Here is a 25,503-nt window from a genome sequence, read left to right on the forward strand (position 1 = left end):
AATAAGCTGCACGCTGCGGACAGGAGAAACCTCCGAGCGGCACTCCAGATCGGGTGGATCACGGGGAACGAGTCTCTTCCGGCGCTGTCCGGGATCGAACCTCTGCAGAGCGCACTCCAGGAGCGGGCAAGGACCTTCCGGCGGAAAGCGGCATCCTCCTCCCACGGGGAAGTCCGCGGCATCACCGATGTCGTGGTCTTCCCGTGGGACAAGCACCCACGTCCTTGTGCAGCGACAGGGATTGAGAAGGACCAACCGCCAGCGAAGCGGCGAAAGTGTAACGGCCATTTCGGGGCCATTTAGCTCCGAAATGGTACGACACGAACGGGGTCCCTAGGGAATCCCCGGGAATTTGCCCGAATGTCCCCTCGCTGAAGAGCAGAAGATGCTGGGCAGCGAAAAGATCGGCGAGGAGCCGGTCGCTCACCATGGTCTTGCCCGAATGTCCCCTCGCTGAAGAGCAGAAGATGCTGGGCAGCGAAAAGATCGGCGAGGAGCCGGTCGCTCACCATGGTCCTACTCGCAGAGGCTGGGTGCGTTCAACCCAATCCGGCGCCGAAGCGCCAAGACCCTCCGATCATATTTTCACGTCTGTCCAAACAAGAAACATCCCCCAAGTAGACCTGGGAGGGGGTTGTGGAAGCAGCCAAACAAGTGGGCCGGCCATCTCCCCTCCCCAACCGCTTCCCCAGTTACGCCACGCCGGGGCTTCCCGAGTTATCTTCTCTCAAATTTCACGCCTTCGGATCTCATAATACGCTCGACACACAAAACAAGTGGAAGGGTAATCTCGGTTTAAAATCTAAAGAGCGAACTCCTGATTCTCCAAGAATAAATACACCTTTGAACACTCTTTTTTTGTAATCTGTAGAAGACCTGGCTACCGTAATGGGCGAATTCATAACCGAAGATGCGTACTCCCAGAAACCCATTCTTATTAAAAGAAAAAAAAACCAACTGGAGACTATTTTTTTACTACTTAATGTTGCAGAAAATGGCGAATTCAATTAGTTTCTGTAATTGTTATCCTTCGACGGCCTTTTCGTGAAAAATAAGAATATCACTTCAGCTCGCGAAGCGCTGAATGCCTAACGATACACTTCTAGAGACATTATACAGGGTTAACTATATGTATTTGCAAGGGATAACAAGAGGATTGTGAAATATGCGTATTTTTATCGTTTAGTTATAATTTTACCGTCTATTTTCTCCGTCCATTTCATTAGCTGTGAGACAATTTAAACCAACCGTGGAGGTATAATAGTGCCACGGGACCCGAGTGAAACAAATTAAATGACTGAATTGTTTGTCGAAAGTAATACAATAAATGAATTTATGTTCACCGTATATGAATAAATCAACTTTCGATTTGTATTGCCCCACCTTGAGAGGATATTGCGATTCTAAAAAAATTCAAAGCTTTCATCAATGCAAAAACCAGTGCCATTTAGAACTATTATTTCATTTTAAAATATAATCAATCGTAAAATATGCAAGACAGTAGTAGTTTTTAGGGGAGGCGACCGATAGCTAAGGTCATTTGCGCCATAGGGGATGGACAGACAGGAAAGGATGAAGGGTGGAGAGAAACCCGGCGTCGGCATTAGCCTACTCTTTACGAAAGGCGCCAAGGGGTCCGCAGTTTAACGTCCCATCCGACGGACGGCGTACTCACTCAAAGTGCCCTCCACAAAGCACCTCAAGTAGGGATCGAGATACCTCTAAAAAATATTCAACACCGCCGGGATTTGAACCCGCGCCCTCAGGGTGGGGCTACATTGGTTAATTTTCAAAACGCCCCTTTTCAGCTACGGGAAGGTGCGAACCACGGGATCACACCAGAGCGTTTGAAATTGAGTCGTCCTTACCTAATTTTCCCGATACAAAATATTATTCTACGATGGTCAGGATTTCAAATGTTTACTATTATGGTACTGTCCGGTGGTCATTGTGAAATAACTTTGGCGTGAAAACATTGATATACGACGAAATACACTACTAGAGTCCAACTAATTTCCTTCGCTGAATGTTTATTGTGGAGACACATTCGCAAGCTTCTAATCGGAAGGAATGCTCAATTTTATGGTACCGTTAAGAAGGAATTAAGTGGCTAGTCTTATCATACTCTCCCGCTCATAAGAGTGGTCCTATCAGTGGGAAATCAGTAGACAATAGAAAAGCATAAATTTTGAGGAGATCTTGAGTTTCGGTTTGAGTACCGCAATCATAATAAGATGCCTATGATGATGCTAAAAACGTAGAAACACAGTTTATTACTCGCAATTCTTCACTCATCCCGAAAAAAAAATTGAGTGTGACCAAACCCATAATATGATAACCGTTATTCAAAAACCCTCTTTAGACGAATTTGAAGAACCTTTCTCTGAATATGTTCAAAACATCACAAATTCCCTCTAACTTAAGGCGGATCACATTAAAATAGAGAGAGACAATGCAAGAGGTGTAGACAACATTTTTCTGCGGTGCATTAGAGACCAGAATATTTGTCATCAATTTGTCCAATGGGCATACTTAGACAGACTAGGTGGCCTATTTTTGAGCCGTTGTTATATACGTCTACCATTACTTTGCATTACTGACCACGTCCCCCTTCCACACACCCTGGCGGTAGCTTGCAGGGTACCATGAATGAATAAATACCTTCAGCTCGAATATGGAATATTTATTAAAACGTAAACACTACAGCATATGCTACATTGTTTGTCGCCCTAGTCACCCTTGCTGCTTAAGTGCTGTTGTCTTCTATATGAGTTCATAACCTTTTCGCTACATCTGCGCAAGGGCGAGTGAAGAGGGATGTTAGGACACCAGTGGTTTCTTCAGATTAATTCTTAGGTATATTTGGCTAAAAATGAACGAATATACAAAAACAATCGTCTTTGAATAATAGCATAATGTTTATTTCTTTACATTTACATGTTTTCTAGAGATAATTTGACATTTTCCCCCGGCATACTTTGATTATCTTCAGAATTTCAATGATACTTTAATTTCACAAAGCTGTATTATCGATAAGCATAGTCTGCCTGAGTATGTGATGAAATATTCCCTATTATGATGGGATTTTCAATGTTTCTTTACATACTCAGAAAAAATATTCAGATTTGTGTAATTGATTAGCATGTTTTTAAACCTCGGATTAAGATGATTTCCCAACCTAATTCTTCCAACAAATTAATTGCACTGCTATGTTTAACACCACATCTTTGTAGAATCGGTGTACACGATCCTATTCAGAAAATAATGCCATCCTTTATGAGCCCCGTGAGGCCTAGCCTAACAAGTGAAAAATAACACTAGCTTTTGGATGGGAGTAACTAATGCACCATGCCCCAATGCAGGTGAGGTTTAGGGAGAGAAAGAAAAACGACCACGACAATTATGATGCGACGTCTCGATCGGGTAAGGGAAAGCAACTTCGGAACAAGGTCTCGTAAATAAGACGCTCCGCTCGTCCTTGATCGGTTCATGATGTAGCTTGCAGATGGCGCCAGACACGTTACGTCTGAGAAGGGGAATCGAAGAGGCGTGCCGGGGAGACTAGCCACCCTCTCACCCTCCGCTCCAAGAACTACGTACGTCTAATCGTATTCCATGAAACGCCAAATATCCATGTAAAAATAACGCGAAGTTCGTCGTAATTTTTACGCGAAGCTGAGGCTTTTTGCGTCCCTAGGGATAGGTTAGTAATTTGAAAGAGGTGTTGAAGCGAAAAATGAGTCATTCGGCCATTTCGGGGCCATTAGCTCCGAAATGGTACGATAGCGGCGGGGTCCTTCGGGACTTCGCGCTTTTTCCGAATTAAACATCGCTGAGGAGCAGAGATGCTGGGCAGCGAAGGAGCCGGACGACCACGGAAGTTGATTTGACCCTGCATTCATCGACGGTCTAAGGAGCCTAAAACACAGCAGCCGAATGATTTCATCATCGGGCAGCTTTCGGCCAAGCGTCAAGAAGAAGCGTTTGGTCACCAAGAAGATGAAGCGAAAGCAGTTGTCAGGATTAGCTAATTCTTAAAGACGCCAAGGTGTACGCAATTTAACGTCCCATTCTCGACGGAGGGCATACTTCACGGTTCTTTCCAGATAGCACCCAAGGAGGAATCGGGATACCTCCAGAAAATTCCTGCAACTGCCGAGATTCGAATCCATGCCCTCATGGTGGGAAGCCATCACAAAAGTTACCGCTCCGACTCGATCTCCGGTAACGCAATTCGAGCTGTATGCATCCAGTCGTTTTTCTGTTCGGCGTAACTCGTTTAACTGGTTTAGCTCAGTGGTATTCATGTACTCTATCAAAGGAGAACGCCGCGAAACATGTAAAACTCTAAAAAAATAATAACAATGGCTTATTCGTAATTTGTTTTCGATGCAAAGAAATGTGAATCCATTTCGAAATTCAATGAAATTCGTTGCATAAGAGCGCGCCATCCATCCTCGTGGCGAGATTCGTACCTGCGACCTTCAGATTAACTGGGGGGGGGGGGGGGTCCTACCCACCCGGCCAACCGGGTCCGTCGCAAAAAAGGAGCTATTCGATGTTCCAATTCCTGAAGAGGGGGTCAACGGTGGTCTCTATTAGAGTCCCGACCCATTATTCTCCGTGAGGAAGGCACTTGTTTACAAGGGAGTAAGACAGTGACGATAAACAAAACAAGGACGAATCACCTCCATGCACCACACAATTCATTCTTGTTCGCAGTTGTTCGCTCTCGATATAGATATGGGTAGCAGTATCTGGACTGCAATCAAGTGCCAGCTACATTAACGAGGATAGTTTTCTCCATCTGGGTTAATAGGTTGTGTCATACGGGCGAACACGGCGAACTAATTAGGTAATCGCCACTCTCTCTCTCTCTCTCTCTGGAAAAAAAGAATGGATCCTAAGAAGCCCGCCGACTCCATGGAGGCGGGCGTAACTCGAGGTTTCCGTGGAATCTACGCACGTCAGAAAGGTCGTATGGTTATTCTTCAATACGCCCACCCAGCCCATTCATGGGCCTCGCAAGGGAATTGCCCCATTCCCAAGTTATGAACCGCGGTGGAAGGCCATTCCCCGGCTAGGTCCCAGTAGACGACCTTGAGGGACGCATTCCGTTTTGTCATCGACATCTCGTCATCCCGCTGCCGCGATTTCTGAAGAAAAAACAAAGGACACCGCGACTCCGACTTCATCCCAACTGTCTCGTTCGCTGAAGTTGTGACGCCAAAATAGAATTGGCAGATTCTCGGAGCAGAGAATATGATTCTAATCCTCTGCCACAACCTGTTTTAGAAAAACAATTCCTCTCACTGGAATATTTTCCAGAAAAACCTGATTCTGGTTTATGGATAACAAATCCAGTGATACTTGAGTCATTGCCTACTTAGAATCCTAAGCTGAGGTATCGATTCAGCGTCTTATAAATTCAGAAATTGTCTCATATTTTGTCTATAATGAGAATTGCTAGTAAGCTTTCTGGGAAGTACGGATAGTCAATGATATGAAATCCTTTTTTGAAATACCAACTACTTACACAAAACTCTAGATTCCTCTCGGAAATATGCCCAGCAGAAATTTCTATTTATATTTCTTTATAACTAGGACATGAACGAATATTCTTAAGAAGGCATTTTCGTATTTTTATTCAAAATAAATCAGAATTCTCGTTTAACCACTGCTTATCCACAGATGCGGCAAACAAAACCATGTGTACATAACAAAATAACCATTGTGTAAGGGAATATTGTTCATTTCACATTACACATTTATGAGTCTTTTTCTTCTAAAATTCATAATTCCAGATGAAATAAGAATTCCAGTATCATATACCCACATCTTCATCGTGATCCAACTGAATTACAAAAGTCGAATAATCGAAGGTTACGACTTCTCAACGAGATATCTCTTTCAGTACTTGTTCACCTAATTAAGTGTTGGAAGTCCCATGGGATCAACAACTCCTCCTATCAGGCTATAGATTTAAGAGACCACTAATTTTCCACGCTTGGAAAAGTCAGTCCTTTGGACGTATTGTGGAACGCTAAACCCTATCATCTCGGTCTCATCACTCAGAAATTACGCCGAAGACCTTAAAATGTACTTTAATCCGCCATCTGTGACATTTCGGTGAGAATGGGTAAGTTTCCAATATAACGCGTCGGGCGAAATACGTAATGACATTTCGAAAGACTTGACCTCGTTTCCGTCCGGTTTTATTCCATTATGCAGACACGTCCACCTAAGTTAAGGTTCGTTTTCTTTTCTTTTTTATCTATTTCCAAATCCTCCTTCGTCTTCTCGTTTCGTGTGGCTGACGGATTTTTATGTAACATTTTGAAGGACACTCGATAATTAGGTCTTAAACTTATAACGTCGCCACGTTTGGATACGGTGATAGTATCGACGTTTCCAATTTCCCCGACTTTGAAGTTTTCTCTCTCGTGAAATGTCCAACCCAATTCGGTGTTGTCGAAGCAAGCTGCGTGAAAGATACGACATGCAGGGAGGGATACTTGGAGAGCAATCCGAAGGTTCTCATTGTTCTTGATAACTTACGACGTCGTAGTTTCTCTTTCGTTGTACTTCACGGGCTCAAGGTGATTTACGGTTGTGCAAGAACCACTACATGATTCGGACGTAAAATCTTTACGACTTCACTTCGCGGAAGGGCTTTTAAAATTACTGTTCGTTCAAGCGACTGATGGTCTGATTTACAGCAATAGTCTTAAGAATCAGATTCCCTTTAGTCAGAACCATAATTTTCAAATAGGCAATTAAACAATTTTGGGAAGTGTGACACGCCTCTATACGCGCTGGTAAAATGAAAAAAATGAGAATTATGGAAATAGATATGAAAGCATTACTAAACTTAAAAAGATTGTTTATTGAACCAGTGTCCTCATTTTATAACTGACTTCTAAAAAGACTTTTTTTGCATTATTGTTCAATTCATTCCGTCGCTTTCTCCAGAATTTAGTAGGTAGAACCTTAGCAAAATCACAAAAAGTACGTCATGATGATGTCAATTTTCTCAATCATAATAATTATTTTGTTGTGAGAGAAAAATAAAGTCCTCAATGTAAATGCTACGATTATGAACTATTTTTATACCTTTGAACAATTTTAGTTTATTCAAGTTTTTCTACCGTGATAAATCATTCAAAAACAAAATTTACATGATCATGCAAAAGAATTCTTCAACTGAAAATAAAATTAAATTACCGGCAAAGTCAAACGAAAGTTCATATTAGGCTCTATAAACTTATCAAAAAATAGTGGGTTCCTACTTGCGAACCATGCGTCATCAGGTAACGACTTCATTTCGGCGAAGTATAGAATAATATATGAGGAACTGCCATCGTAATCAACTAAAATGACCTATAGATTACTAAGTTATTAGGACCGTTATAAATGTAAAAATTAGGGAAAATTAATGAAATAGAACATATAGTATTGCATCGCTTTCAATAAGTTCGACTAATCTTAATTTTGAATGTATTCTGCCATCCGTCCCCCTTGCCGTGCGGACAGACGGGAGATTGACATCAAAGATCACGGTGTCATACGAACCCGTTTTAGGAAAAATTGGAAACTATAAAATGCAGCAAAGCTTTGTCTGCTTAAGCCATCCTCTCTGATTTTCTTGAATTCACAGCAACGATAACATCTTGTATTTGGCTTACGTAATCCTCCATTCTCACCCTTTGTGCTGCAGATACGGATAGCCCAAGGACATGCGCCAAATGACTACGCTATCGCGCAGTCGATTTAAATATATGCAAAATCTGGCGGTGTTCCACACCACGTCTGTTCCGTGGAACTGATATTTTACCGTTATTATTCCTTCACTCCCGAGTTTTTAGAGATGAAAATCACATTTGGTACTTATCTTGGTCTCCTGACCTATTGATGGCATTTGGAAAGTGGTGTTGAAATACGGGCAACACGATATAGGAAATTCAGACACTACAATAAATTCATTTACATTTCAGCAAAATGTTTTTGCAGGGTCTTAAATGGCATTAACTCCAGCGGTGGAAACTAAATAGTTAGTTGATTATGTGAGCGATTATTGATACACATTTAACAACATTACACTGTTTTCATCACCTAGATGACGAAGACCCAATTCTGTTGGCTCACTGCAAAGAAAACTAGGCACTTCACACTCTAGTCCAACGGTAACATTTGAATATTAGGCGGAAAGAAGACATTCATAGCTGAGACATCTTTCATAGATACATAAATTGAATTGATGACCCTATATAATTGATTTTCACCACCAAAAGTTCCTTTGTTAATGATCAGGGGAGGCAACCGACAGCTTAAGGTAATTTGAGAGGGATCTAGTTGAAATATTGCATTGAACAGGATGGTGACCTCGTAAGGCAAAAAAGAGGGTAACATTGAAGGCTAATGCTTGTCGAATAACCAACAAAACCACAATATAGGAGGAAATCTGCGAGTCAAACTGCTTCCTTTCGACTGGCGGATAGTCTTAACTTGTGCTAAAAATGATTGGCATAAGCAGCAAGAGTTGGTATGATATCATTCATTTCAACAAACATATGCGATGTATTCCGCAAAAACTTCTCCTTATCTTCCCAAAGAAATCTCTGCCTCCAATAACTTCTCATAAAAACCTCTTTGCTCCCAAGCTATCTTTCCTTGTCATCATTCTTTCGCCAAGTGACTAAGTGAGATATTGTGTTTATAAAAAGCACTATCATTTTTTCCTACAATAACAGATGCTTCTGAAATCATTCTGTCAAGTTATTCTCGTGCCACACCATCTGGTATTCTGATCTTTTTGTTACATCACAGAATTATCCCGGTATTTCTTCCGGAAACACCTCTGAAAGCTTCTCAGGCAAGCGATAACCCAAATTCCAACGAGTACATAAATAATTTACCTAAGATATTAAAGTTTTGCCTTGAGCCCTACCGCATTACAATCATCCCGATTTTTTTACTCTATGAAATTTAAATCAAATTATATCATCTGCGCAGCATTTATGCCGTTACACAAAATGAACATCACATCTTCTACGAAATCTAAGGTTGGAACATTATGAATTAACTTGAAAATCGTGCGGGTCGCTCGAATAAAGGTCGATGATTAAGGTCTACGGGATTTAATACCAATATTAGTATAAAGGAAATGGTTTTTATGCAATTTTTTCACTGCCGGGCATGGTTCCTCAACATTCTGTGAAGTTTCAATTAATCTGATCGCCTACTGAAAACGTTCCCTAAGAAGTGAGCCATGTAAAAAAAAGTCGACGTTCAAAAACTTGCCCGTAATTTTTTATTAATAACTTTTTATTGCGTCCTTGGCATACTTTTCATATTACTTCTGAGATTCGTAACTAAGTGACCCGAAAAAACTGTAATTTTAATTGTAAATGAAAGGTAGTAAAGAAGACATTTTTCAATGCCATTAACACCTCATTTAGGAAGCCACAGAAAACACGGGAAAACATTTTAAAGATGAATCATGGAAAAAATTAACTCCCTCGAGCTATTAAATCACCAAATAAGCCTAAAAGAAGCTGTTTCTGAGCTTTTCTACAGAACTATTTCATTTTTGCGCAAGTAATTTGTCATGATACATTAATTAATTAAGATAAGACTGCATAATACTGTTTTATTTGCATGGACTAGTTTTCCTTGAGGATAATCATCATCAGATAATGATTTTATACCACGAAACTTGAAGAAGGTGCATCAAAATGAAGACCAGGTTGTACAATGATAACATATTACTGTGCAATGACAAGGTGTTCGTCACCTTAAAGGTAATCGATAATGTGTACAGTCATTGAGAGCTTATTGAATAGTGTAAAAAATGTCAGAAATAATTGTTGATCATATATTCGAGCACTAATAATTTCCACATTTGAACAAACTAAGATGGACCTAATCCGCTTCTGACTGGCGAAAAACTAATTACATGGTTTAATTTCCCCGCAAAATTATTTCCGTTTTACGTAATACCTAGGCATATAACGCATCTTTCTCAACATAGTCTATATTTACGTGCATACATAGCTTGCGTCAGGCAACGAAAAGATTACAAATATGAATGGATCCTCCTCTCCCTTGAGTTTAAGCTCTGGAAATTCTTTCGTGAAGCGAGGCTGAAGCCCTCATAAAATGCAGCAATTGACGATTTCGCTCTGAACTGTGCCCAACGGGTCGATTTGATTGGTATTCTCTCGTTCAGTGTGCTCGTAATCGACGCGGACGTCTAGCGAGAGGAGGGCCGAACACGCGGCGGCGATCGAGAGTAAAGGTTCAAAACCGGGGCGGTTGGAAGGCGCGAGGAGGGTCACGAAATGAGTTTGGATTCCGTAAAAGTAAACGCAGGGAGGACGAGGAGTGATGAGCGAGGGAGGGGGGGGTGAAATGGGCCACGGTCACCTCGGGACCATTCCGAGAAAATTAATCGGGGAGCGCGCAAAGCGAGGGAAGTCTACTCAAGAAGGATTCGCTTTGCGCTCCGCCGCCGTGTGTTCTCGGCGAGATTTCCCTTAAAAGGGATGGGAAGGGGAGGGGAGAGTTTTTATTACGGCCGTCGTTATCGGGCGAATTTGACCGGGGGGGGGGAGGATTGGGGTGATGAAGGAAAAAAAGATGAGAACCTGTTCCATTCGTCGAAAAATAATGCACGCCTTCAATTCGGAAGGTCGAGGGGGGAAAAAAAACTCGACTGAAGTTTCTTCAAGGTCGCCGTCGAATTTCCTCTCCTTTTCTAGACCACCCATCGCTCGGTTGTTCTCCCGCCCCTCTCGCCGCCCACGGCTGGGAAGACTCATCAACTAGTTGACTGGCAGACTCGTATTTTTTCCAACTGTAGATCATTGTCTTTTTCGTAACGAGTATACTTACGTAACGGTAGTCATGGCGTCTTCGTAATAGATCAACAACCCCTTCTTGTCGGACGCGGAAGGTAGCGAGAAGAAAAAAGGGAAAAACGATTGGTGCGTGCGAAGATTTCTTCTACTTCTATGATCTTGGTCCACGGATCACTTTTTATCATCGTTCCCGTAGGTCGAGCACGTGACCTCCGGGAAATGGGAAAGAATTTTTGCGGTTGGTTTTACGTTCGTTGACCTGATCCGGCGGTCCATCTCTTTAGCGTTGCGAATATTATTCCTAAGAGAGAGATGCATTCTGTTTCCAAAAAATTTAGTTCAGAGCGCTAGATCAATTGAATTTCACACATGCCCCAAGCATGCACATCCTATCTTCCGCCGTAAATTGCGTCATTTAGATCGCGAGAAAATAAGAGTTGTTACGACTCTGATGACTCAAAACCAGCATTCTAATTTTGCAGTCCTTTTTTGCTCTCTGAAGGCCGCAAAGAAGATGAGGCGGTGTTTTCAAGAAGTGGAGGTGGGTACTGCCTTCCGAGAAATTCCCGGGATAGGAATGAACACATTACTACCATCGTTTCAACGCAACTCGCATATTAAGAAAACTGCGACCTTGGAATAAAGACATCTTCAAGGGCAAAACGCCGAAACTCCAACCGTAGAGCATGTGGTGAAGTCTTGGAATCAGAAAAACAGATAAATGAAGGAGGGCCTAGCTTAACTATGACCACAAACGCAAATTTGGCATCGTACGTGCGAAATGGATAACCAATTAGTTTTTAAACAAAGTATACGTTTATAAGAACTTAAATAACAGGCGAAGCGAGTGGCGTTGAAAGCAAACATTAACATGGGCTAAATCTACGGATGTCGACGTCATTCGATGATAATTTAATAGGTCACATTTTATCGGACGGGGAAGTATATCACAGGATCTTAAAACCAAGGTCCAGCCGTCTTGAAACATTGGTCGCCGCTTGCCGTAAACTACAAACCTGTAAATACCTAAATTAACGGTTAAAAAATTGGTGAACTAAATGAACACGATCATTATTCAGAATCGATTGCTTAGGAAGTGAAATTAAATTTTGCTTTAGAGCACCCGAAACATTCTATACATAGTGAATCACTACTACATTGAGAAATTCACTTCGAACATTCGGATACATCTTCGCCGATGATTTAAAATGTGTGCTGAAGTGATGAATACAGTCTAAATGCATCGATCGACACGAATATCGAGAAAACAAAAATCTGACATTGTATTCTCTTAAATTTGCATAGTTTAATGTTATATATATATTTAGTTTCGAAGAAGGTTAATGAAGCAACGTGAGAATGTCAATTTATGAATTCTAATTTTCTCTTGGATACATACTTATATCCAACACACCATTCACTGGCTCGAGATGACTCTCTAATGAAGTGAGGTATAACGAATGAGATCAGAAATTTAATTTCCTACATCTTTTCGTTAGCTCAAGTGATGACGTGACTGAGTTAATGAAAGTTACTTAAAAATATAAGTTACTTACAAAAATCAAGGCGAAGTTCACAGCCTCCACTGCCTCAATTTCTTCTCCAATTCTTGATATTCCTGGTGAAAGAAAAAAACGTGATTAGTTACATAATGTTAATAGTGCAGTATAAGGCCGTCTTTAATAAAGGTTAATTTTTAAAGATCTTTGAAACCTTTTAAACCTTCAGTTCTCATCGTTAAGTTCAGAGTTGGAATGTTCATATTATCTTGACGCAATTTTATTATTTAATAATTGATCAGTTTTATGATTTGACCAAAATTCATAAAAATACAATTATTTTTACATTTCAGCTATTTTATAAATTTAAGGATTTTTTTAAGTCGGTAAAAAGTGACTGAACGGGAATCTCCTCAGGAATATTTTGACCATAGGCATGTACTCTATAACAAATAAATTCTTATTTTTCATCCTTTATCGCGATCACATCTCAGTTTATCTATCGATTCTCTTTTCTGGTGATAAAATATGGTATCTAAAGGTGTTGCTGATAATCGTCCCTCATGTGTTTACCACGACTGAGATATGGTTACGGATAAATACTCCTGCCCGAGTAATCACTTCTTTTGCCGGTCTAATTGAGGCGATGATGTAAGTCGACCTTCGAAATCGATCAAAAAATACCCGAAGTCCATGCTTTCTGAAGACCACTCCTTCAGCTGTTTACGTCCTAGGCCCTCCGTGCATCATCTCACGGTATCATCTACCCGGTATCTCACGGTTACATCTACCATTTGGAACCACGCAATGTTCTTTAAGAAAACGCGATGGACGAAACAGCTTTTGAATTTATTCGCGATTTCCCTCGTACTATGCCGGAGGTTCGATTGAATCATTCGAATAATAATGTCCGAGAACATGTTGCTTACTCCGACATGTAGAAACCTTTGTAGATAGAACCTGGTTCGACAGCTAGGATTTTATTGGCCTCTTATATCTCCAGGAAAGGTGTGAAAGGTAGGAGTTCGAGCCACGTAAGGGAAAACCAGGCGAGACGAGAGGAGGGAAAGGATTATTATCACGGTGACACAAGCTAGGTGTGCCCGCGGCGGCAGCGACTCCCTGCGCTTTGAGTTAAGAGTCGGCAGGCAGTTGGATCGCCCGTGGTGACGCGAGTTGCGCCGAGGAGGCGGTGCAGCGGCAGCGTGTGGGATGCGGAAGGCGATGGGGAGTGTGGCCGGGAGGGGGAGCGGTCGCCTCGCCCTCGGTGACGTCGATGCCCACACGAGCCTTCGGTGCTGCGTTGCCGCGACATTGGGCTTCGAAAGTGCCATCCGGGTCCGTGAGTTGAGTCTATGCACAGTCGCCAAGATCACTTAGCTATGAAAAAGTCCACTCCCAACAATCCGGGAGGAAATTCAAGTAAGACGTGCATGGCTGTCGTTGAGATACGCCACGTATATTTCAGCGACGAGAACGTCGGTGTCATTTCTTTATTGAAATCCAAGCCTCGAATTTTTCAACAGGGCCGTCGCAAATGTCACCTCGAACATGTTCTCGATAGCTGTGCTGTCAAACGAAATATTCCATCGAAATGCTTGCAAACGAGCCTCAGCAGTGTATTTCATCACATACAAAACCTTTGATGGCCAGGAAAAATTTCTGAAATAGAAAAACAATTTCGCAACGGCAGACAGACATTTGATTTCCAATCTATAAAAAAAGAGATGCAAATGAATATGAAATAACGTGTCCTATTTATCAAGATTAAGAAGACACGCCTCACATTTTATGCAGGTAAAAATAAATCAACTGCCTGCAATGAATGCATCGTAATTAACTAATTTAGCAGGAATGCTGCTCCATAAATAACATGGCTCACGATTAGTTTCAGATGAGCCGAACGTATGCCTATATTTAATCTTTATAAATATTTCATCCCACCCCAACATTCTTGTTCATTCACCTCTTCAGGGCTTTTAAGGGTGTTCAGTAGAAAGGAAAAAGATTTTACCTTCCATTTAACACTTCAAAGACTGCACTGTGTTAGCAACATCATAATCAATCAGATCCTTAATTCCTCCAAATTAACCGAGAGTGCTCACGAGCCAATCCCATTTCCAATTTCACGCCTTTAGAGCGAACCCGTTGGGTCGAGAATCAGTTCACATAATATTGTTCAACTGTGATGACTCAAAGGTACTATTGCATAGAAAACACCATTTTCAATCCATTTTTTGTACTGGGGAATTCATTTCCATGCACGCATTTATTTTTTTACACCCGGTTCAATCTTATCATTTTACACGAGTAGTTTCACTCATAAATATTTCATTCATGCCCGAACCGTCTTATGCGGATGCGTGAAAAAATCCGTTCACAACGAGAAGGCTAAGAGGCCAAACCACGCCTATCTCCAACAGGTCGACGTCCACTGGGCATTCTGATGTTTGGATAAAAGAAGAGGATTAGGAGCAGCACTTGGCTCGTGATCTTGCCAAATATTTCCTATCGTCACACCTAAACGGTCACCAGAAACTCAATACAATACGAGGAAAAATATTTTTTCCCAACATGAATCGAGAGCGGATTCCCTTCGGGGCCGGTTCAAGTATGAGAAAGCACAAACTTCAATACAGTGATACTATTAATGGTTGGAGTGCACAAGGTAGGTTTTCCAATACTTATTGTGACATCACATCCAGTAGGGGTAGGAAATAATTCATGGTTGGTAGTAAGGAAGACTGAAACTAGTATTCCTCAAATGACTAGAATTATTAGAATTGTATAAAGCAATAGGCGTTGACGCCATCAAGGGAATTAAAAATGGGAAAATAGTCTACAACGGATTACGGTTCCTGGACAAAATGAAGTACGTTTCGCAATTGAGATTTAAATACTGTACGTCTAGCTAAATGATTGTGATACCATGAAGTTCTTAGCATGTCTCCTAATTTTCTCGCACATTTCAAGAGATAATTTAATAACTTCCTAGCTATATAATTTGAACGTGTGTGTTTCAGCCACATTCTCAAGGCGCCCGAATGGCGGATTTCAGAGCATGATGCAAATACTCTCAAAGAAAGGCGCCCATCTGGACAACTAGAACAAGTATGAGAGAAATCTTCTCGCGGCATCCAAGTTAGAATTTCATAAAAAAATTCGTCAGCCGCGGGAATCGAACCCGAACTTGTGCGAACTTTCATTCCGCCCGTATCCCCCCCCTCAGCTCTCTATCCCTCCCTCCTCCATTCCTCGCCCCCTCGGCCAGTGGCCGTACCTCAAGTGGGTGCAAGGCATTCCCAGAAGACACTTCGACCTGTTTCCATATTAGGAGCGCGGAGTGAATTTGCGGTGGCTCCCGCGTCCTCGACCTGACTTTCTCTCACTTGGAAGGGGATAAGCCCTAAAGAAGGGAGGGAAGGGTGTTGGGTAGGGAGCGGGGGAAGGGAGAAATATAAGGGGGGGGAGAGGGGGCACACGCTGAGGTGCGAGAGGCGCCAATGGGAAGGGAACGACCTCTCGTAACCTTTATCTGGAGTCGAGTGTTGATGGGTGTTTTTCATTTCCCGAACGGATTTGACAAAATCCGTAAACATAACCCATGTAATATATTCATTCAAACGGTATTTCGATCGGAGAATTGGTCGACCAGAGCCGTCCATTCTTCCCCATCCAAATAAATTTACCTCACCACGAATGTTTAAACTTACTTTTTCCAAGCATGCAATCGTGCCGTGTTTGGACGCAGCATTCACTACTTCATCGTTAAAGGTTTACTAATTTGGGCTTATCCGTACTTAGTGACTGTATGACCTTCGTACATCCCACGCTATGCTGCCTAAAGAGGTAAAGATTTCCACTTGCTCGCATTTCTCTCATTGTAGTGCAACTCCCAGCTTCTATCTTCCTCAGAATATGATTGTAGTTTTCTTCCTTCTGATTTATGAGTATTAACACAGGAAGTAATTCATCCATCGTTGGCAAGGTGTACTTATAAAAACAATAATATGCTAGCTTGAAGGTCAAAATGGCCTACTTGAGGGAAATGAGAAGGAAATTTGGTACCTTTGTGCAAGCTTGTTTAGCTAAATGAGTGTTGCCTTCGCCAGTTTTACGTTCCTCAGGGTGTTCAGTAACTATTGCCCATGAAGGTGTTCACCTGACAAATACATTCCTTTCAAGTCCCACCAAAGGTAGTGCTTCCCTCATTTTACCCTATACGCATGCTAATCTTAAAGATGAATGCACTCATTTGGTACCCGTGGCATTAAAGTTTCTCTATCGATGTCTATGGGGCACGGATGCTTTGGTTTGCATAAATCTTTCTGCTTTTGCTCAGGTTTGGTGCAGAATAATATAAAGGCAACGTCCTTAGATTGCCCCAGGTGATCGTGAAAATTTAAATTCCCAATGATTAAAGCTGCATGAAGGCCATTGTGCACCTAAGAATACAATAATTAGCTAAATAAGGTAAACACGCAAACCCTAATCAAGGGTTTTGCGTGTCAACAAAGCTGAAGGTCATTTTATACATATTTAAAGAGCGTATATTTAGATCAGAAAGTTAGAGTAGATTAGCTTGTGGTTTTTAATAAATATGCAGAGAAAAATTGCTCCAGGGAGCTCAACTTTTTATTTGTGGCTTTGAGAAACTGGACTCACGTGGCAATCGGCGACGAAAGCGATCGTAACGTAACGGAACAAATAAATTATGATTTTAAAATCTGAAAAGATTTTTTCCATTCTTCTTCTATACAATTTCATCGCTTGGTGGGCATAAACCAATTTAGCTAATGATGAAAAAAACAACATTGCTAACAGAAATCAAATCATGCGGGCACGGATAAACATGCGACATCCGATGGCGTAAAAATAGGACATACAAAAATGTGAAAGAAATTTACGATGAAGGAACGTCGACCAAAGTTTTTCGAGAATCGTACAAATTCGAGGGAAACCTCTCACCTCTTCCAAACCTTCGTCCACTTGGCTCCCCCTCCGCCCTTCCCCTCCTCCTCCTCCCACACTTCGCACTTCCCCTCGCAACTCCCCGGCTCCCCCTCTCGCAGCAACCACCCGCCCACTCACACCCCCTCCCCTTCGTCATTCCGCCACACTTTCCACATTATACCCCGCATGGACCGGCCGCCGTGGACGAACTCGACCCCAAACAAGGATGGACATTTACCCGCGAGGCCCCGGGGACGAATTGGGTCTGCGGCGACGAGGGAAGGGAGTGCGGGCGGGTTTCGGGCAATCTGCGACGCGGTCACCGAAAGCGATTTCACAGAAGTGGCGTCGCGGCGATGTTCCAAGACTCCATGACTGGATACCTGACAGCAGGGGGCTCGCGAATCCTTGGTGCGGAAGGGGAAGGGTGGGAAGCGGGTGACGACAAACGAGTGAGACCACCGCCACCAATAGGACGAGGATTCTTAGGAGCCAGGCCTGCGTCATCGGCATTTTCTTTAAATGCCCCGAGACAATGGCAGCCGAGAGGTGCGACTGCTTCAGATACCTCCGAGAGATTTCTCCTCAGAGAATCCTTTATTATGCAGTGTTCTATTTGCTCTTGAAATCACAGGTAATCCCGTGGTTGAATTTCCGACTGGTGTCGGAGAGGAAGACACTCCAAAAGAGTCTTCGGTAAACAACAGTCAACAAAAGGGACTAAAATTGTAAGTTCGACTAAAAACATATTTTCAAGATCCTTGCCCTTTTTTCTCCTCGATGTCACCAGTTTAACTTTGTGGAATATTTTCATTAATACAAGGGTTAAGGCCGAAATTTCAAATTAATATTTTTTAATTCACAAACAACCATGATTTCCACGTCAGCCGATGATGATACCCGACATGAAAACGCGTGCGCGTGCCTAAATCATTTTAATCTGCCTTCTCTCCACGTGCTTCTCTTCCATTTACGGCGTTCCTCTTTTATCATCGTGTGTAGCCAGGACAGTGCCCGGTTAATAAGTTAGGTTCTCTGGTGATCTTGCTTTCATTAAAGTGGCCGAAAGGAGGAGAGAAATTTAATTTGGGAAGTTAAACATAAATAAAATAAAAACTGGGAATCATCCCGATTTAAACGGTGGTTCCATATATGTCAACATTAGCAATTGTACTTAATACCACGTGAGCAAATAACAAAAATAAACTAATGAGGCGAAAATAAAAATTGTGAAAAAAGTCAACAAAGACTTTCTGGAGCAAAATGAAAAAATAACAATATTTGTTTATTAGGAGAATCATGCCAAAGGAACCGATATGTCATTTATAAATGGCAAGGAAAATCGTCCGGACGAATAGGAAGCTCGTTTGCTCGCTGATTTCTATTAAGGGATTCCAGCACATTTTATCATCGGCGCTGGATAAAAACGGCTTTTTAACAGCGACGGAGGAGCATTCAGGCGCCACCGCTATTCTCGCGAGTCACGGTAAGAGCAGTCGAGTGTTAAGATTATATTCATCGATATAAACGTATTTCCTAAGATAGAAGAAATAATTGGAATTCATAACAAAAATTATGCACTGCATCTGGTAAACTTAAGAATGCTTAATACAATCCGCTATCAAATAAGTAATAACAGAGTGGATACCAGCACAATCAGAAATACTAAATGATCCCATAATTAAAAAGAAATATTTGCCAACACATTACTCGTATCGATATTTTTTTATATTTAACACTGTGAGAAAAATCCGATTTATAATAGGTAGATACATATCTAAAGTTTCCTTTTCTAAAAGCAATCTTTGAAATGCCCAACTGCATGGCGAACCCTATTATTCTGAAACAATATTTTTCGATGCATTATTTTATGCATGTAAAATTATATAAATAGTAACCATCGAATTTTGAATTTCCATCATTAGTCAGGTGTGGAAACGACTTCTCCCTTTCAAGGCAGAGGGATGAGAGAATAAGTGGGGCGAAATAAATGTAGAAGGATGGGGAGAAACTTGGATTGTGCTGGATAACTGTACCGTTCCACCCTCGTTTCCCCAACTACCTCTCTCTCTCTCTCTCCATTTCTTTCCCTCGGAGTTAACAGGTTGCGGTTTCGTACCCCGGTGAATGTATCTACTAATATGGGGCGAAGAGAATTCCGACGTAATACCCCGTCATTCCACAGCAACCGATTCCCAGGCCCGCTGATCCCGCAGGGCCACCTGTCAAGCCTGACCTTACTGTGCGCAGGCATTCCATTCCTCGCGGAAGCGTGATCTAGCGAGTGAAATCGCGATTGTGTACCGAAAGTGGTAGCGCAAGGGGTAGAAGAAGGTTTAACTCCTGGTAGGAGAGTGTCAGGGTGATGCCTCAGGACACTTGCAGCCGAACCCAAGATGTTTGATTTTCCGAGTACCAGAACTCCAGGAAAATCGGAGGTCTGGAACTGGAACTCTAGCTGAGGAGTGTGAGTTTCTCACGTTGTAGGGATTTGTACGAGGCGAACTCAAATCATCACGTACAATCCGACCTTCAGGTTGATGGATGCGGCGCGGTAACTGAATAATGTGCGAGTCTTTTCGAAAAGCACTCGCCGCCTTCATTTACCTGTTGAATGCTTCAGGGATTAGTTTTCCGATTTCTCTTGTACCTAACTTCATGGTGTTCTGTTGTTATCGTATCATCCAATTCCGTCACACGTATTGTGAAGTCACTGCGTGGTGAATATACACGTTGCGTAGGCAGCTGCTTAAAAGTTACGCTCATATTTATGACGTTCACGCATTTGGACGTGTTTCAACACATGTGAAAGACTCAGAGCGAATGTAGTCGCATGTCATGAATGCTAATCAAACACAAGGGATAAGGTGGACGTACGGTAATAAATTGATAGTCAGTCCAGATTAAAATGGTTAAACTGTAATTTAGTTGACGTTTTTCCTTAATAAACACTTTATTTGCAAAAATGGTGTTTTCTCCAGCGTAACTTTAAGGAATTTGCATAACATATTGAAATGAAATGAAATAATTGACTTTGCAATTCCACATACTTTATTTAAAAATACGACCCAGGTTTCGACGTTGAACGTCGAACCTGATGATGACGTTCAACGTCGAAACCTCAGTCGTAGTTTTAAATAAAGTGTGTAGAATTACAAAGCCAATGATTTCATTTCATTATCTCATTTGTAGCATAGCAAGGCCTGACTTCGTGGATGAAAAAAACAAAAACATTCGCATAACAATTATTTCGATCGGTCTAACCTTGCTTAGACGAGTCAGATGATACCTGATCAAATTGTTATCGGTCATAGATACTTTTAACAGGACTATGGGATAAGTTCAGTGTCAATTTTCCTTTTATGGATATTCATAATAGAGCCTGGAATAGATTTTCTGTTTCGTTAGGCCCGATCGAGACACTGGTGTCCTAGTGACGGCTCGTAGGGTGTAATGCAGCCCTAGGTTTTGGATAATCGCGTCTGCTGAATATTCGTCGTCACGGTGGCCACAGAGCCGGGAATTACAGTAGCCCGCTTACGTCAACTACGACGCTGAGTGAACGAGAGCTGTTGGGGACACTTTCAGATAGCCGGCCCTCCGATGTTATCTCGGGTGGGGAGCGCTCTTCCGCCGCGCCCTTGGATTAGTGAGTGCAGCTGCCCCAAAGTGAACATTGCAGTCGCAGGAGGGCCAATTGGACGGCCCGGGAGACAATTAACAGGGGTCGACGTCGACAAGGGAGTCGGAGATAAAGCGTGCGCCCCCACGTGACCACGGCGACCCCTTCATCTAAGCAATTACTTGTCAGCGATATGTCAAAGGCACATCGGTCTAGAGTAAGAACCCGTACATACATATTCCACATCGTGACTTAATTGAATCCAGTCATTAACCCTGCACATTCCTTATGATGCCCTAATATTATTTACCTTGCATCCCGATAAATGTGGCTTTTTGGAAGGCGAGAATTATAAGTAGTCGAGCGCGGTTTAATTTGATTATTTTTTTTCATTGGTTGTAACTTCTGATAAGATTCGTCTCATGAGAAGGAAATTACGGTACCAAATGAGTAATTGAGAGTGAAACGGACGTTAGCGCACAGATACTTCGTCCTAGTTGATTTCGAAAGAGCGCAACCTGGAGTAAAGCGTTCACAAAGAGTTTCACATGCATTTTAACTCAAATTTATTAACGATTAATACTGATGTACTGACTCAGAAATATCTATTTTACGGGACCAAGGTTTGAAAATTTAAAGCTAGAATTGAGTGTACATTTGAAGAAAAAGTCTAACCAGATAATATTAGTGAAGCCATTTCAGACATCAATTGACTATTGATTTCAGAGAATACGAGTATATGACTGTTTCCAAAACAATTTATTGCATTGGGGTATTACTAGCGGCCTATGTACACCCCGACGAATGTATATGATATTGGGTATAAGATAAACCTACCTATCCACATCCAAGAGAGAATTTAATAAGGATATTGTTTTACTTTATCACCAAAATACCCCATTACAAGATATTCCCTCATTTTTTCAATACAGAGTTCACAGAATACGGGATGAAACGTGGTAGTCCAAGGGTACAGCGTTGGGCTACCGACCAAAGGGCCCGGGTTTGATCTAGACACCCTCAGCTTCACCCGAGCTGCGTGATTATTCGGGTACCAGAACTTCCTGGGAAACCATAGGCGGCACAGGGAATGAATCTGGCATCCCTACCCTGATATGTGAATTCCACACACCGTTGGTCTTAGCATTGGGGGAAATATACGTCAACTAACCAACCGACCTTCGGGTTGATAACTGTAAAAATTTTTTCCAACTAAATATAAATCGTAACTGATTCTTTATCCGCTGTACTCCACATTTAAGCTTTCAGAAACGGAGGGAGGTGCCTCTGCATACTTACGAATGCGGTAAGTTTGCTGTGAAAGATTCGGCATACCCACCGCATTTCGCGAATAAATTACACCTCAGGATTTCTTTCCTCATTCGTGAGTTTATAGCTGATGAAAACAAGACGCTTCTGCTTCCTTTCACTGTAAATGGGTATTATCTTATTATGTTTCGAGGACGATAAAATTTAGGGACTTCTCAAGTCAATTAAAATATCCAATCGAGGACGATTTCCTTTGTCTTCATTGTCTAAAAACCGCGAAGCCGTATTCCTCCGCGAACATTTAAGCATTAAAATAGGCTTCAGTAACGTATGTATGAGGTCCACAAAAACGATAGGAGTCTCCCATCCGTGAAGGGGAGAAGCAGGAGGTGATGCGAATGGGTCCAACCCAGCTGTCGGTGATCAGTGAACCGGGAAGCACCGGGCGTAGAGCCCTGGATGATTGGGGAAGGGGGAGGTTTGGGTGCGTGAAATGTAGCTAGCCTCCTTCCAACGACTCTTAGACACTTTCACCAGCAATATTTTAGGAATCCGAAACGAAAGAAATGTGTACGAAATGAAAAACATAAAGCCTCGCTTATGAAACAATCATTTGAACTTCAAACAAATTAATTAAACAAATTTAATCTGGTAATCCTAAAAATTAACTTGGAATGATGCCATCTACACTTGAACGGATTAGAAATGGCAATCTTTTTTTGAAATTGATGAATGCTGAGATAATTGACAAGCATATTGCATGAACGAGTGCCTTGGTCACTTTTCCATTTGCCATTAACATTTTGAAATTTACAAATTTCCACGAGTAAGGAATGACTGAAGAAAAGCGCGAGAAAAACACCTTACTGCATTGAGGCGTGAACAAGGCAAGTAAGCCGTGTTCGAACTCACCGAGGAGTTCTGATGGTACACGTTCCATTAGACATCGAAGATGCTTGAATTGTCAATCCCTCAAGGATGTTATATTTCGACGATGCCATCTGGGGATAATTTTCACGCGTTAAGTATAAAGCCTTGAACATCATTGGCGATGTTCGTATTTTGCCTTCAAAGATCTCATCTACTTTCTTCGGAATTTGGCACTTCTTTTAACAGCTGCGGACGAAATACTTCGGTTTTATCTCATTTAAAAGCACGATTAGAAAAAGTAGAAAATATTTGTATTAAAATTGGAAGATGCTGTATAAGAACACTCGTTTATCTCTTTTCTGACGTCCATACATGATGCGTGCCTGAAATTGGCGGTCAATTGATGGTATACGAATTTAGGCACCTTTCAAGACTATTTCCTCCCGCCGAAGATAACATTAAGTCACTTCACTGGCGAATGGGGATGTTATAATTTATAGCCGTGGAGAAATTATATCAGCGGTCGAACGAACGAATGATAATATCACGTCGAGCCAAACTCGACTTCATCCGGTGCCAAATATTTCCAAGGCCAAACTCGGGGTTCAAGGCGATTTATTCTATAGAGGTCACCATTGGTATCAGCAAACGGAAATATACCTTCGACCCTAACTAGGCGTAAATGAAGCAAAAATAACTTTGCAGATTCCAACGGAATGGAATCTCAAATGCTAGTACTCCCTCATTTAAGACTGCCACCAAGTAATGGCCGAAACTCTTAAGTCTGAGTAAACTCCGTGCTTAATATTTTCGCAGATCGTTCGGCTTTCTTTCCAACGTATAGGCATCGATACGGCGTATGGATTCATTGTCGAATCGGACGAGAACGTCGCGCCAACTTCGACCACGCTCCTTTTGCGTCCTCGCCTCCCACTGGGCGTGTCCCTGTTGTGGAGAGAAGAGGATGGGCCGCTTATTCGATGGGTGGAGAGCAGAATGGACCATGTGCGACACACCTGTGACGTCAGCTGTTACGGAAGCCACGGTGCGGCGTCGGCGGTGGTGGCGAACCGGCCATCGGCCGCCGCCGGTCCGTCTCTCTCGAAGGGGAAGAGGCAGCCAGCCCCCTACGTCATCGGCGAGTTCGGAGCCTGCCGGGCTCAGGGGCGGGAGGGAGGTGTCTTCCAACTCCTCGCGAGCGAAAAACACAAGTGCACATACTGGGGCGTGGGCAGCTGCCGCCTCCGCGCCCGAAGGTCCTTCCCACAGCCCCCCACTCGATCGACCCACACGAGTCATTCATTCCTCTTCACTGGCTCCTCCTCGCGAACCATGACTTCGTTCTCCGAGTGTGAGAGGGCGTATGCCGGGAACACACTGGGTTAACAACGCCTAGGCCAATGGCTGTCAATCTTTCTCCGTTTGCGTCACCCTCCGGGCTATTCCGAGGTCATGGAATTACCATCACAGACGACGATGTATAAAGCTTTTGGGTATCGGTCGTGGTTAGCCAGGAGGGATGGAGCAAGCGGTTGTGTTTCTTATATCAGGCAAGCATACCGCAACACTTGTTGGTATAATACCATTCATGCAGCATATAGTGACTCATGAATATGGATGAATTTAAATTTCCCTTACATGTCATTGCATCTGGCACTTCCATTCTTGTCGGCATTGAATTCCTAACGTATGTACGTTCATTTAGTTACAGAAATTGCCATTTTTATTGTAGTTTTTCATTTCATTTTGCATTAATTAATCATGAATCGTGGTTTTATAAACTAATATGTTTTGTCTTCAAAGTGCATGCATGAAATTATTTGCTTTCTATTATAGCGAGCGTAGGCTTTCTTGAAAATACGATTGTTTATCATGTGGTTTCATCCCAGCGTGTGAAGAAAGAAGTGATTCTAACACTTAAAGAAGAGAGAGGGGTATGGAAGACATAAAAAGAAGAGAAAAAGTTTTTAGATCCATCCTGATGCACCGAAATTTACTTAGGGAGGGAAGGGTATGGAAGGCATAAGAAGAGAAAACGTTTTTGGATCCATCCTAAATTTATTCGGGGCCATATATGAAACAAATAAAAGGGGGGAAGAATTACAGAAATAATCGGAAGGCTAAGAATGAATTACGAGAAGCAAGCATCGGAAGGGGTCAGGGTACGGAGTCATGAATGTACGTGTATGAAGAGATCGAACGGTGGCGAAATAGCATGAGAAGCTACTACGAACCAATCCTCCGATTGATAGCATATGATGAGGATGTGATGGGTCCATAATCTCAGGGAAGAAAGGACCTTTCTGATTTACAAGCTAATTTCTTTAGATCCATGACTTTTGGACGAATTAGCTGGTATTCTTGGAAACATCGGGAAAGTCACTGAAAAAATCGGGAAGAATTATTTTGTCTCTCACAAAATTAAATATGG

At 42.2% G+C, this 25,503-nt stretch overlaps 1 protein-coding gene across 3 annotated transcripts in view; it reads right to left on the reverse strand.

Annotated features, from left to right (window-relative positions):
- The window catches only part of LOC139697299 (uncharacterized), a 160,912-nt gene that overhangs the window by 75,773 nt on the left and 59,636 nt on the right, over positions 1 to 25,503 (reverse strand). For all 3 annotated transcript variants that reach the window (XM_071595965.1, XM_071595964.1, XM_071595963.1), the window contains exon 2: positions 12,416 to 12,477. The gene's annotated coding sequence lies outside the window, so the exon portion shown is untranslated. The remainder of the gene's footprint in view (positions 1 to 12,415; positions 12,478 to 25,503) is intronic.

The sequence above is a fragment of the Hetaerina americana genome, unplaced genomic scaffold (genome assembly GCF_022747635.1).
Source record: "Hetaerina americana unplaced genomic scaffold, ioHetAmer1.1.p SCAF_72, whole genome shotgun sequence".
NCBI lineage: Eukaryota > Metazoa > Arthropoda > Insecta > Odonata > Calopterygidae > Hetaerina > Hetaerina americana.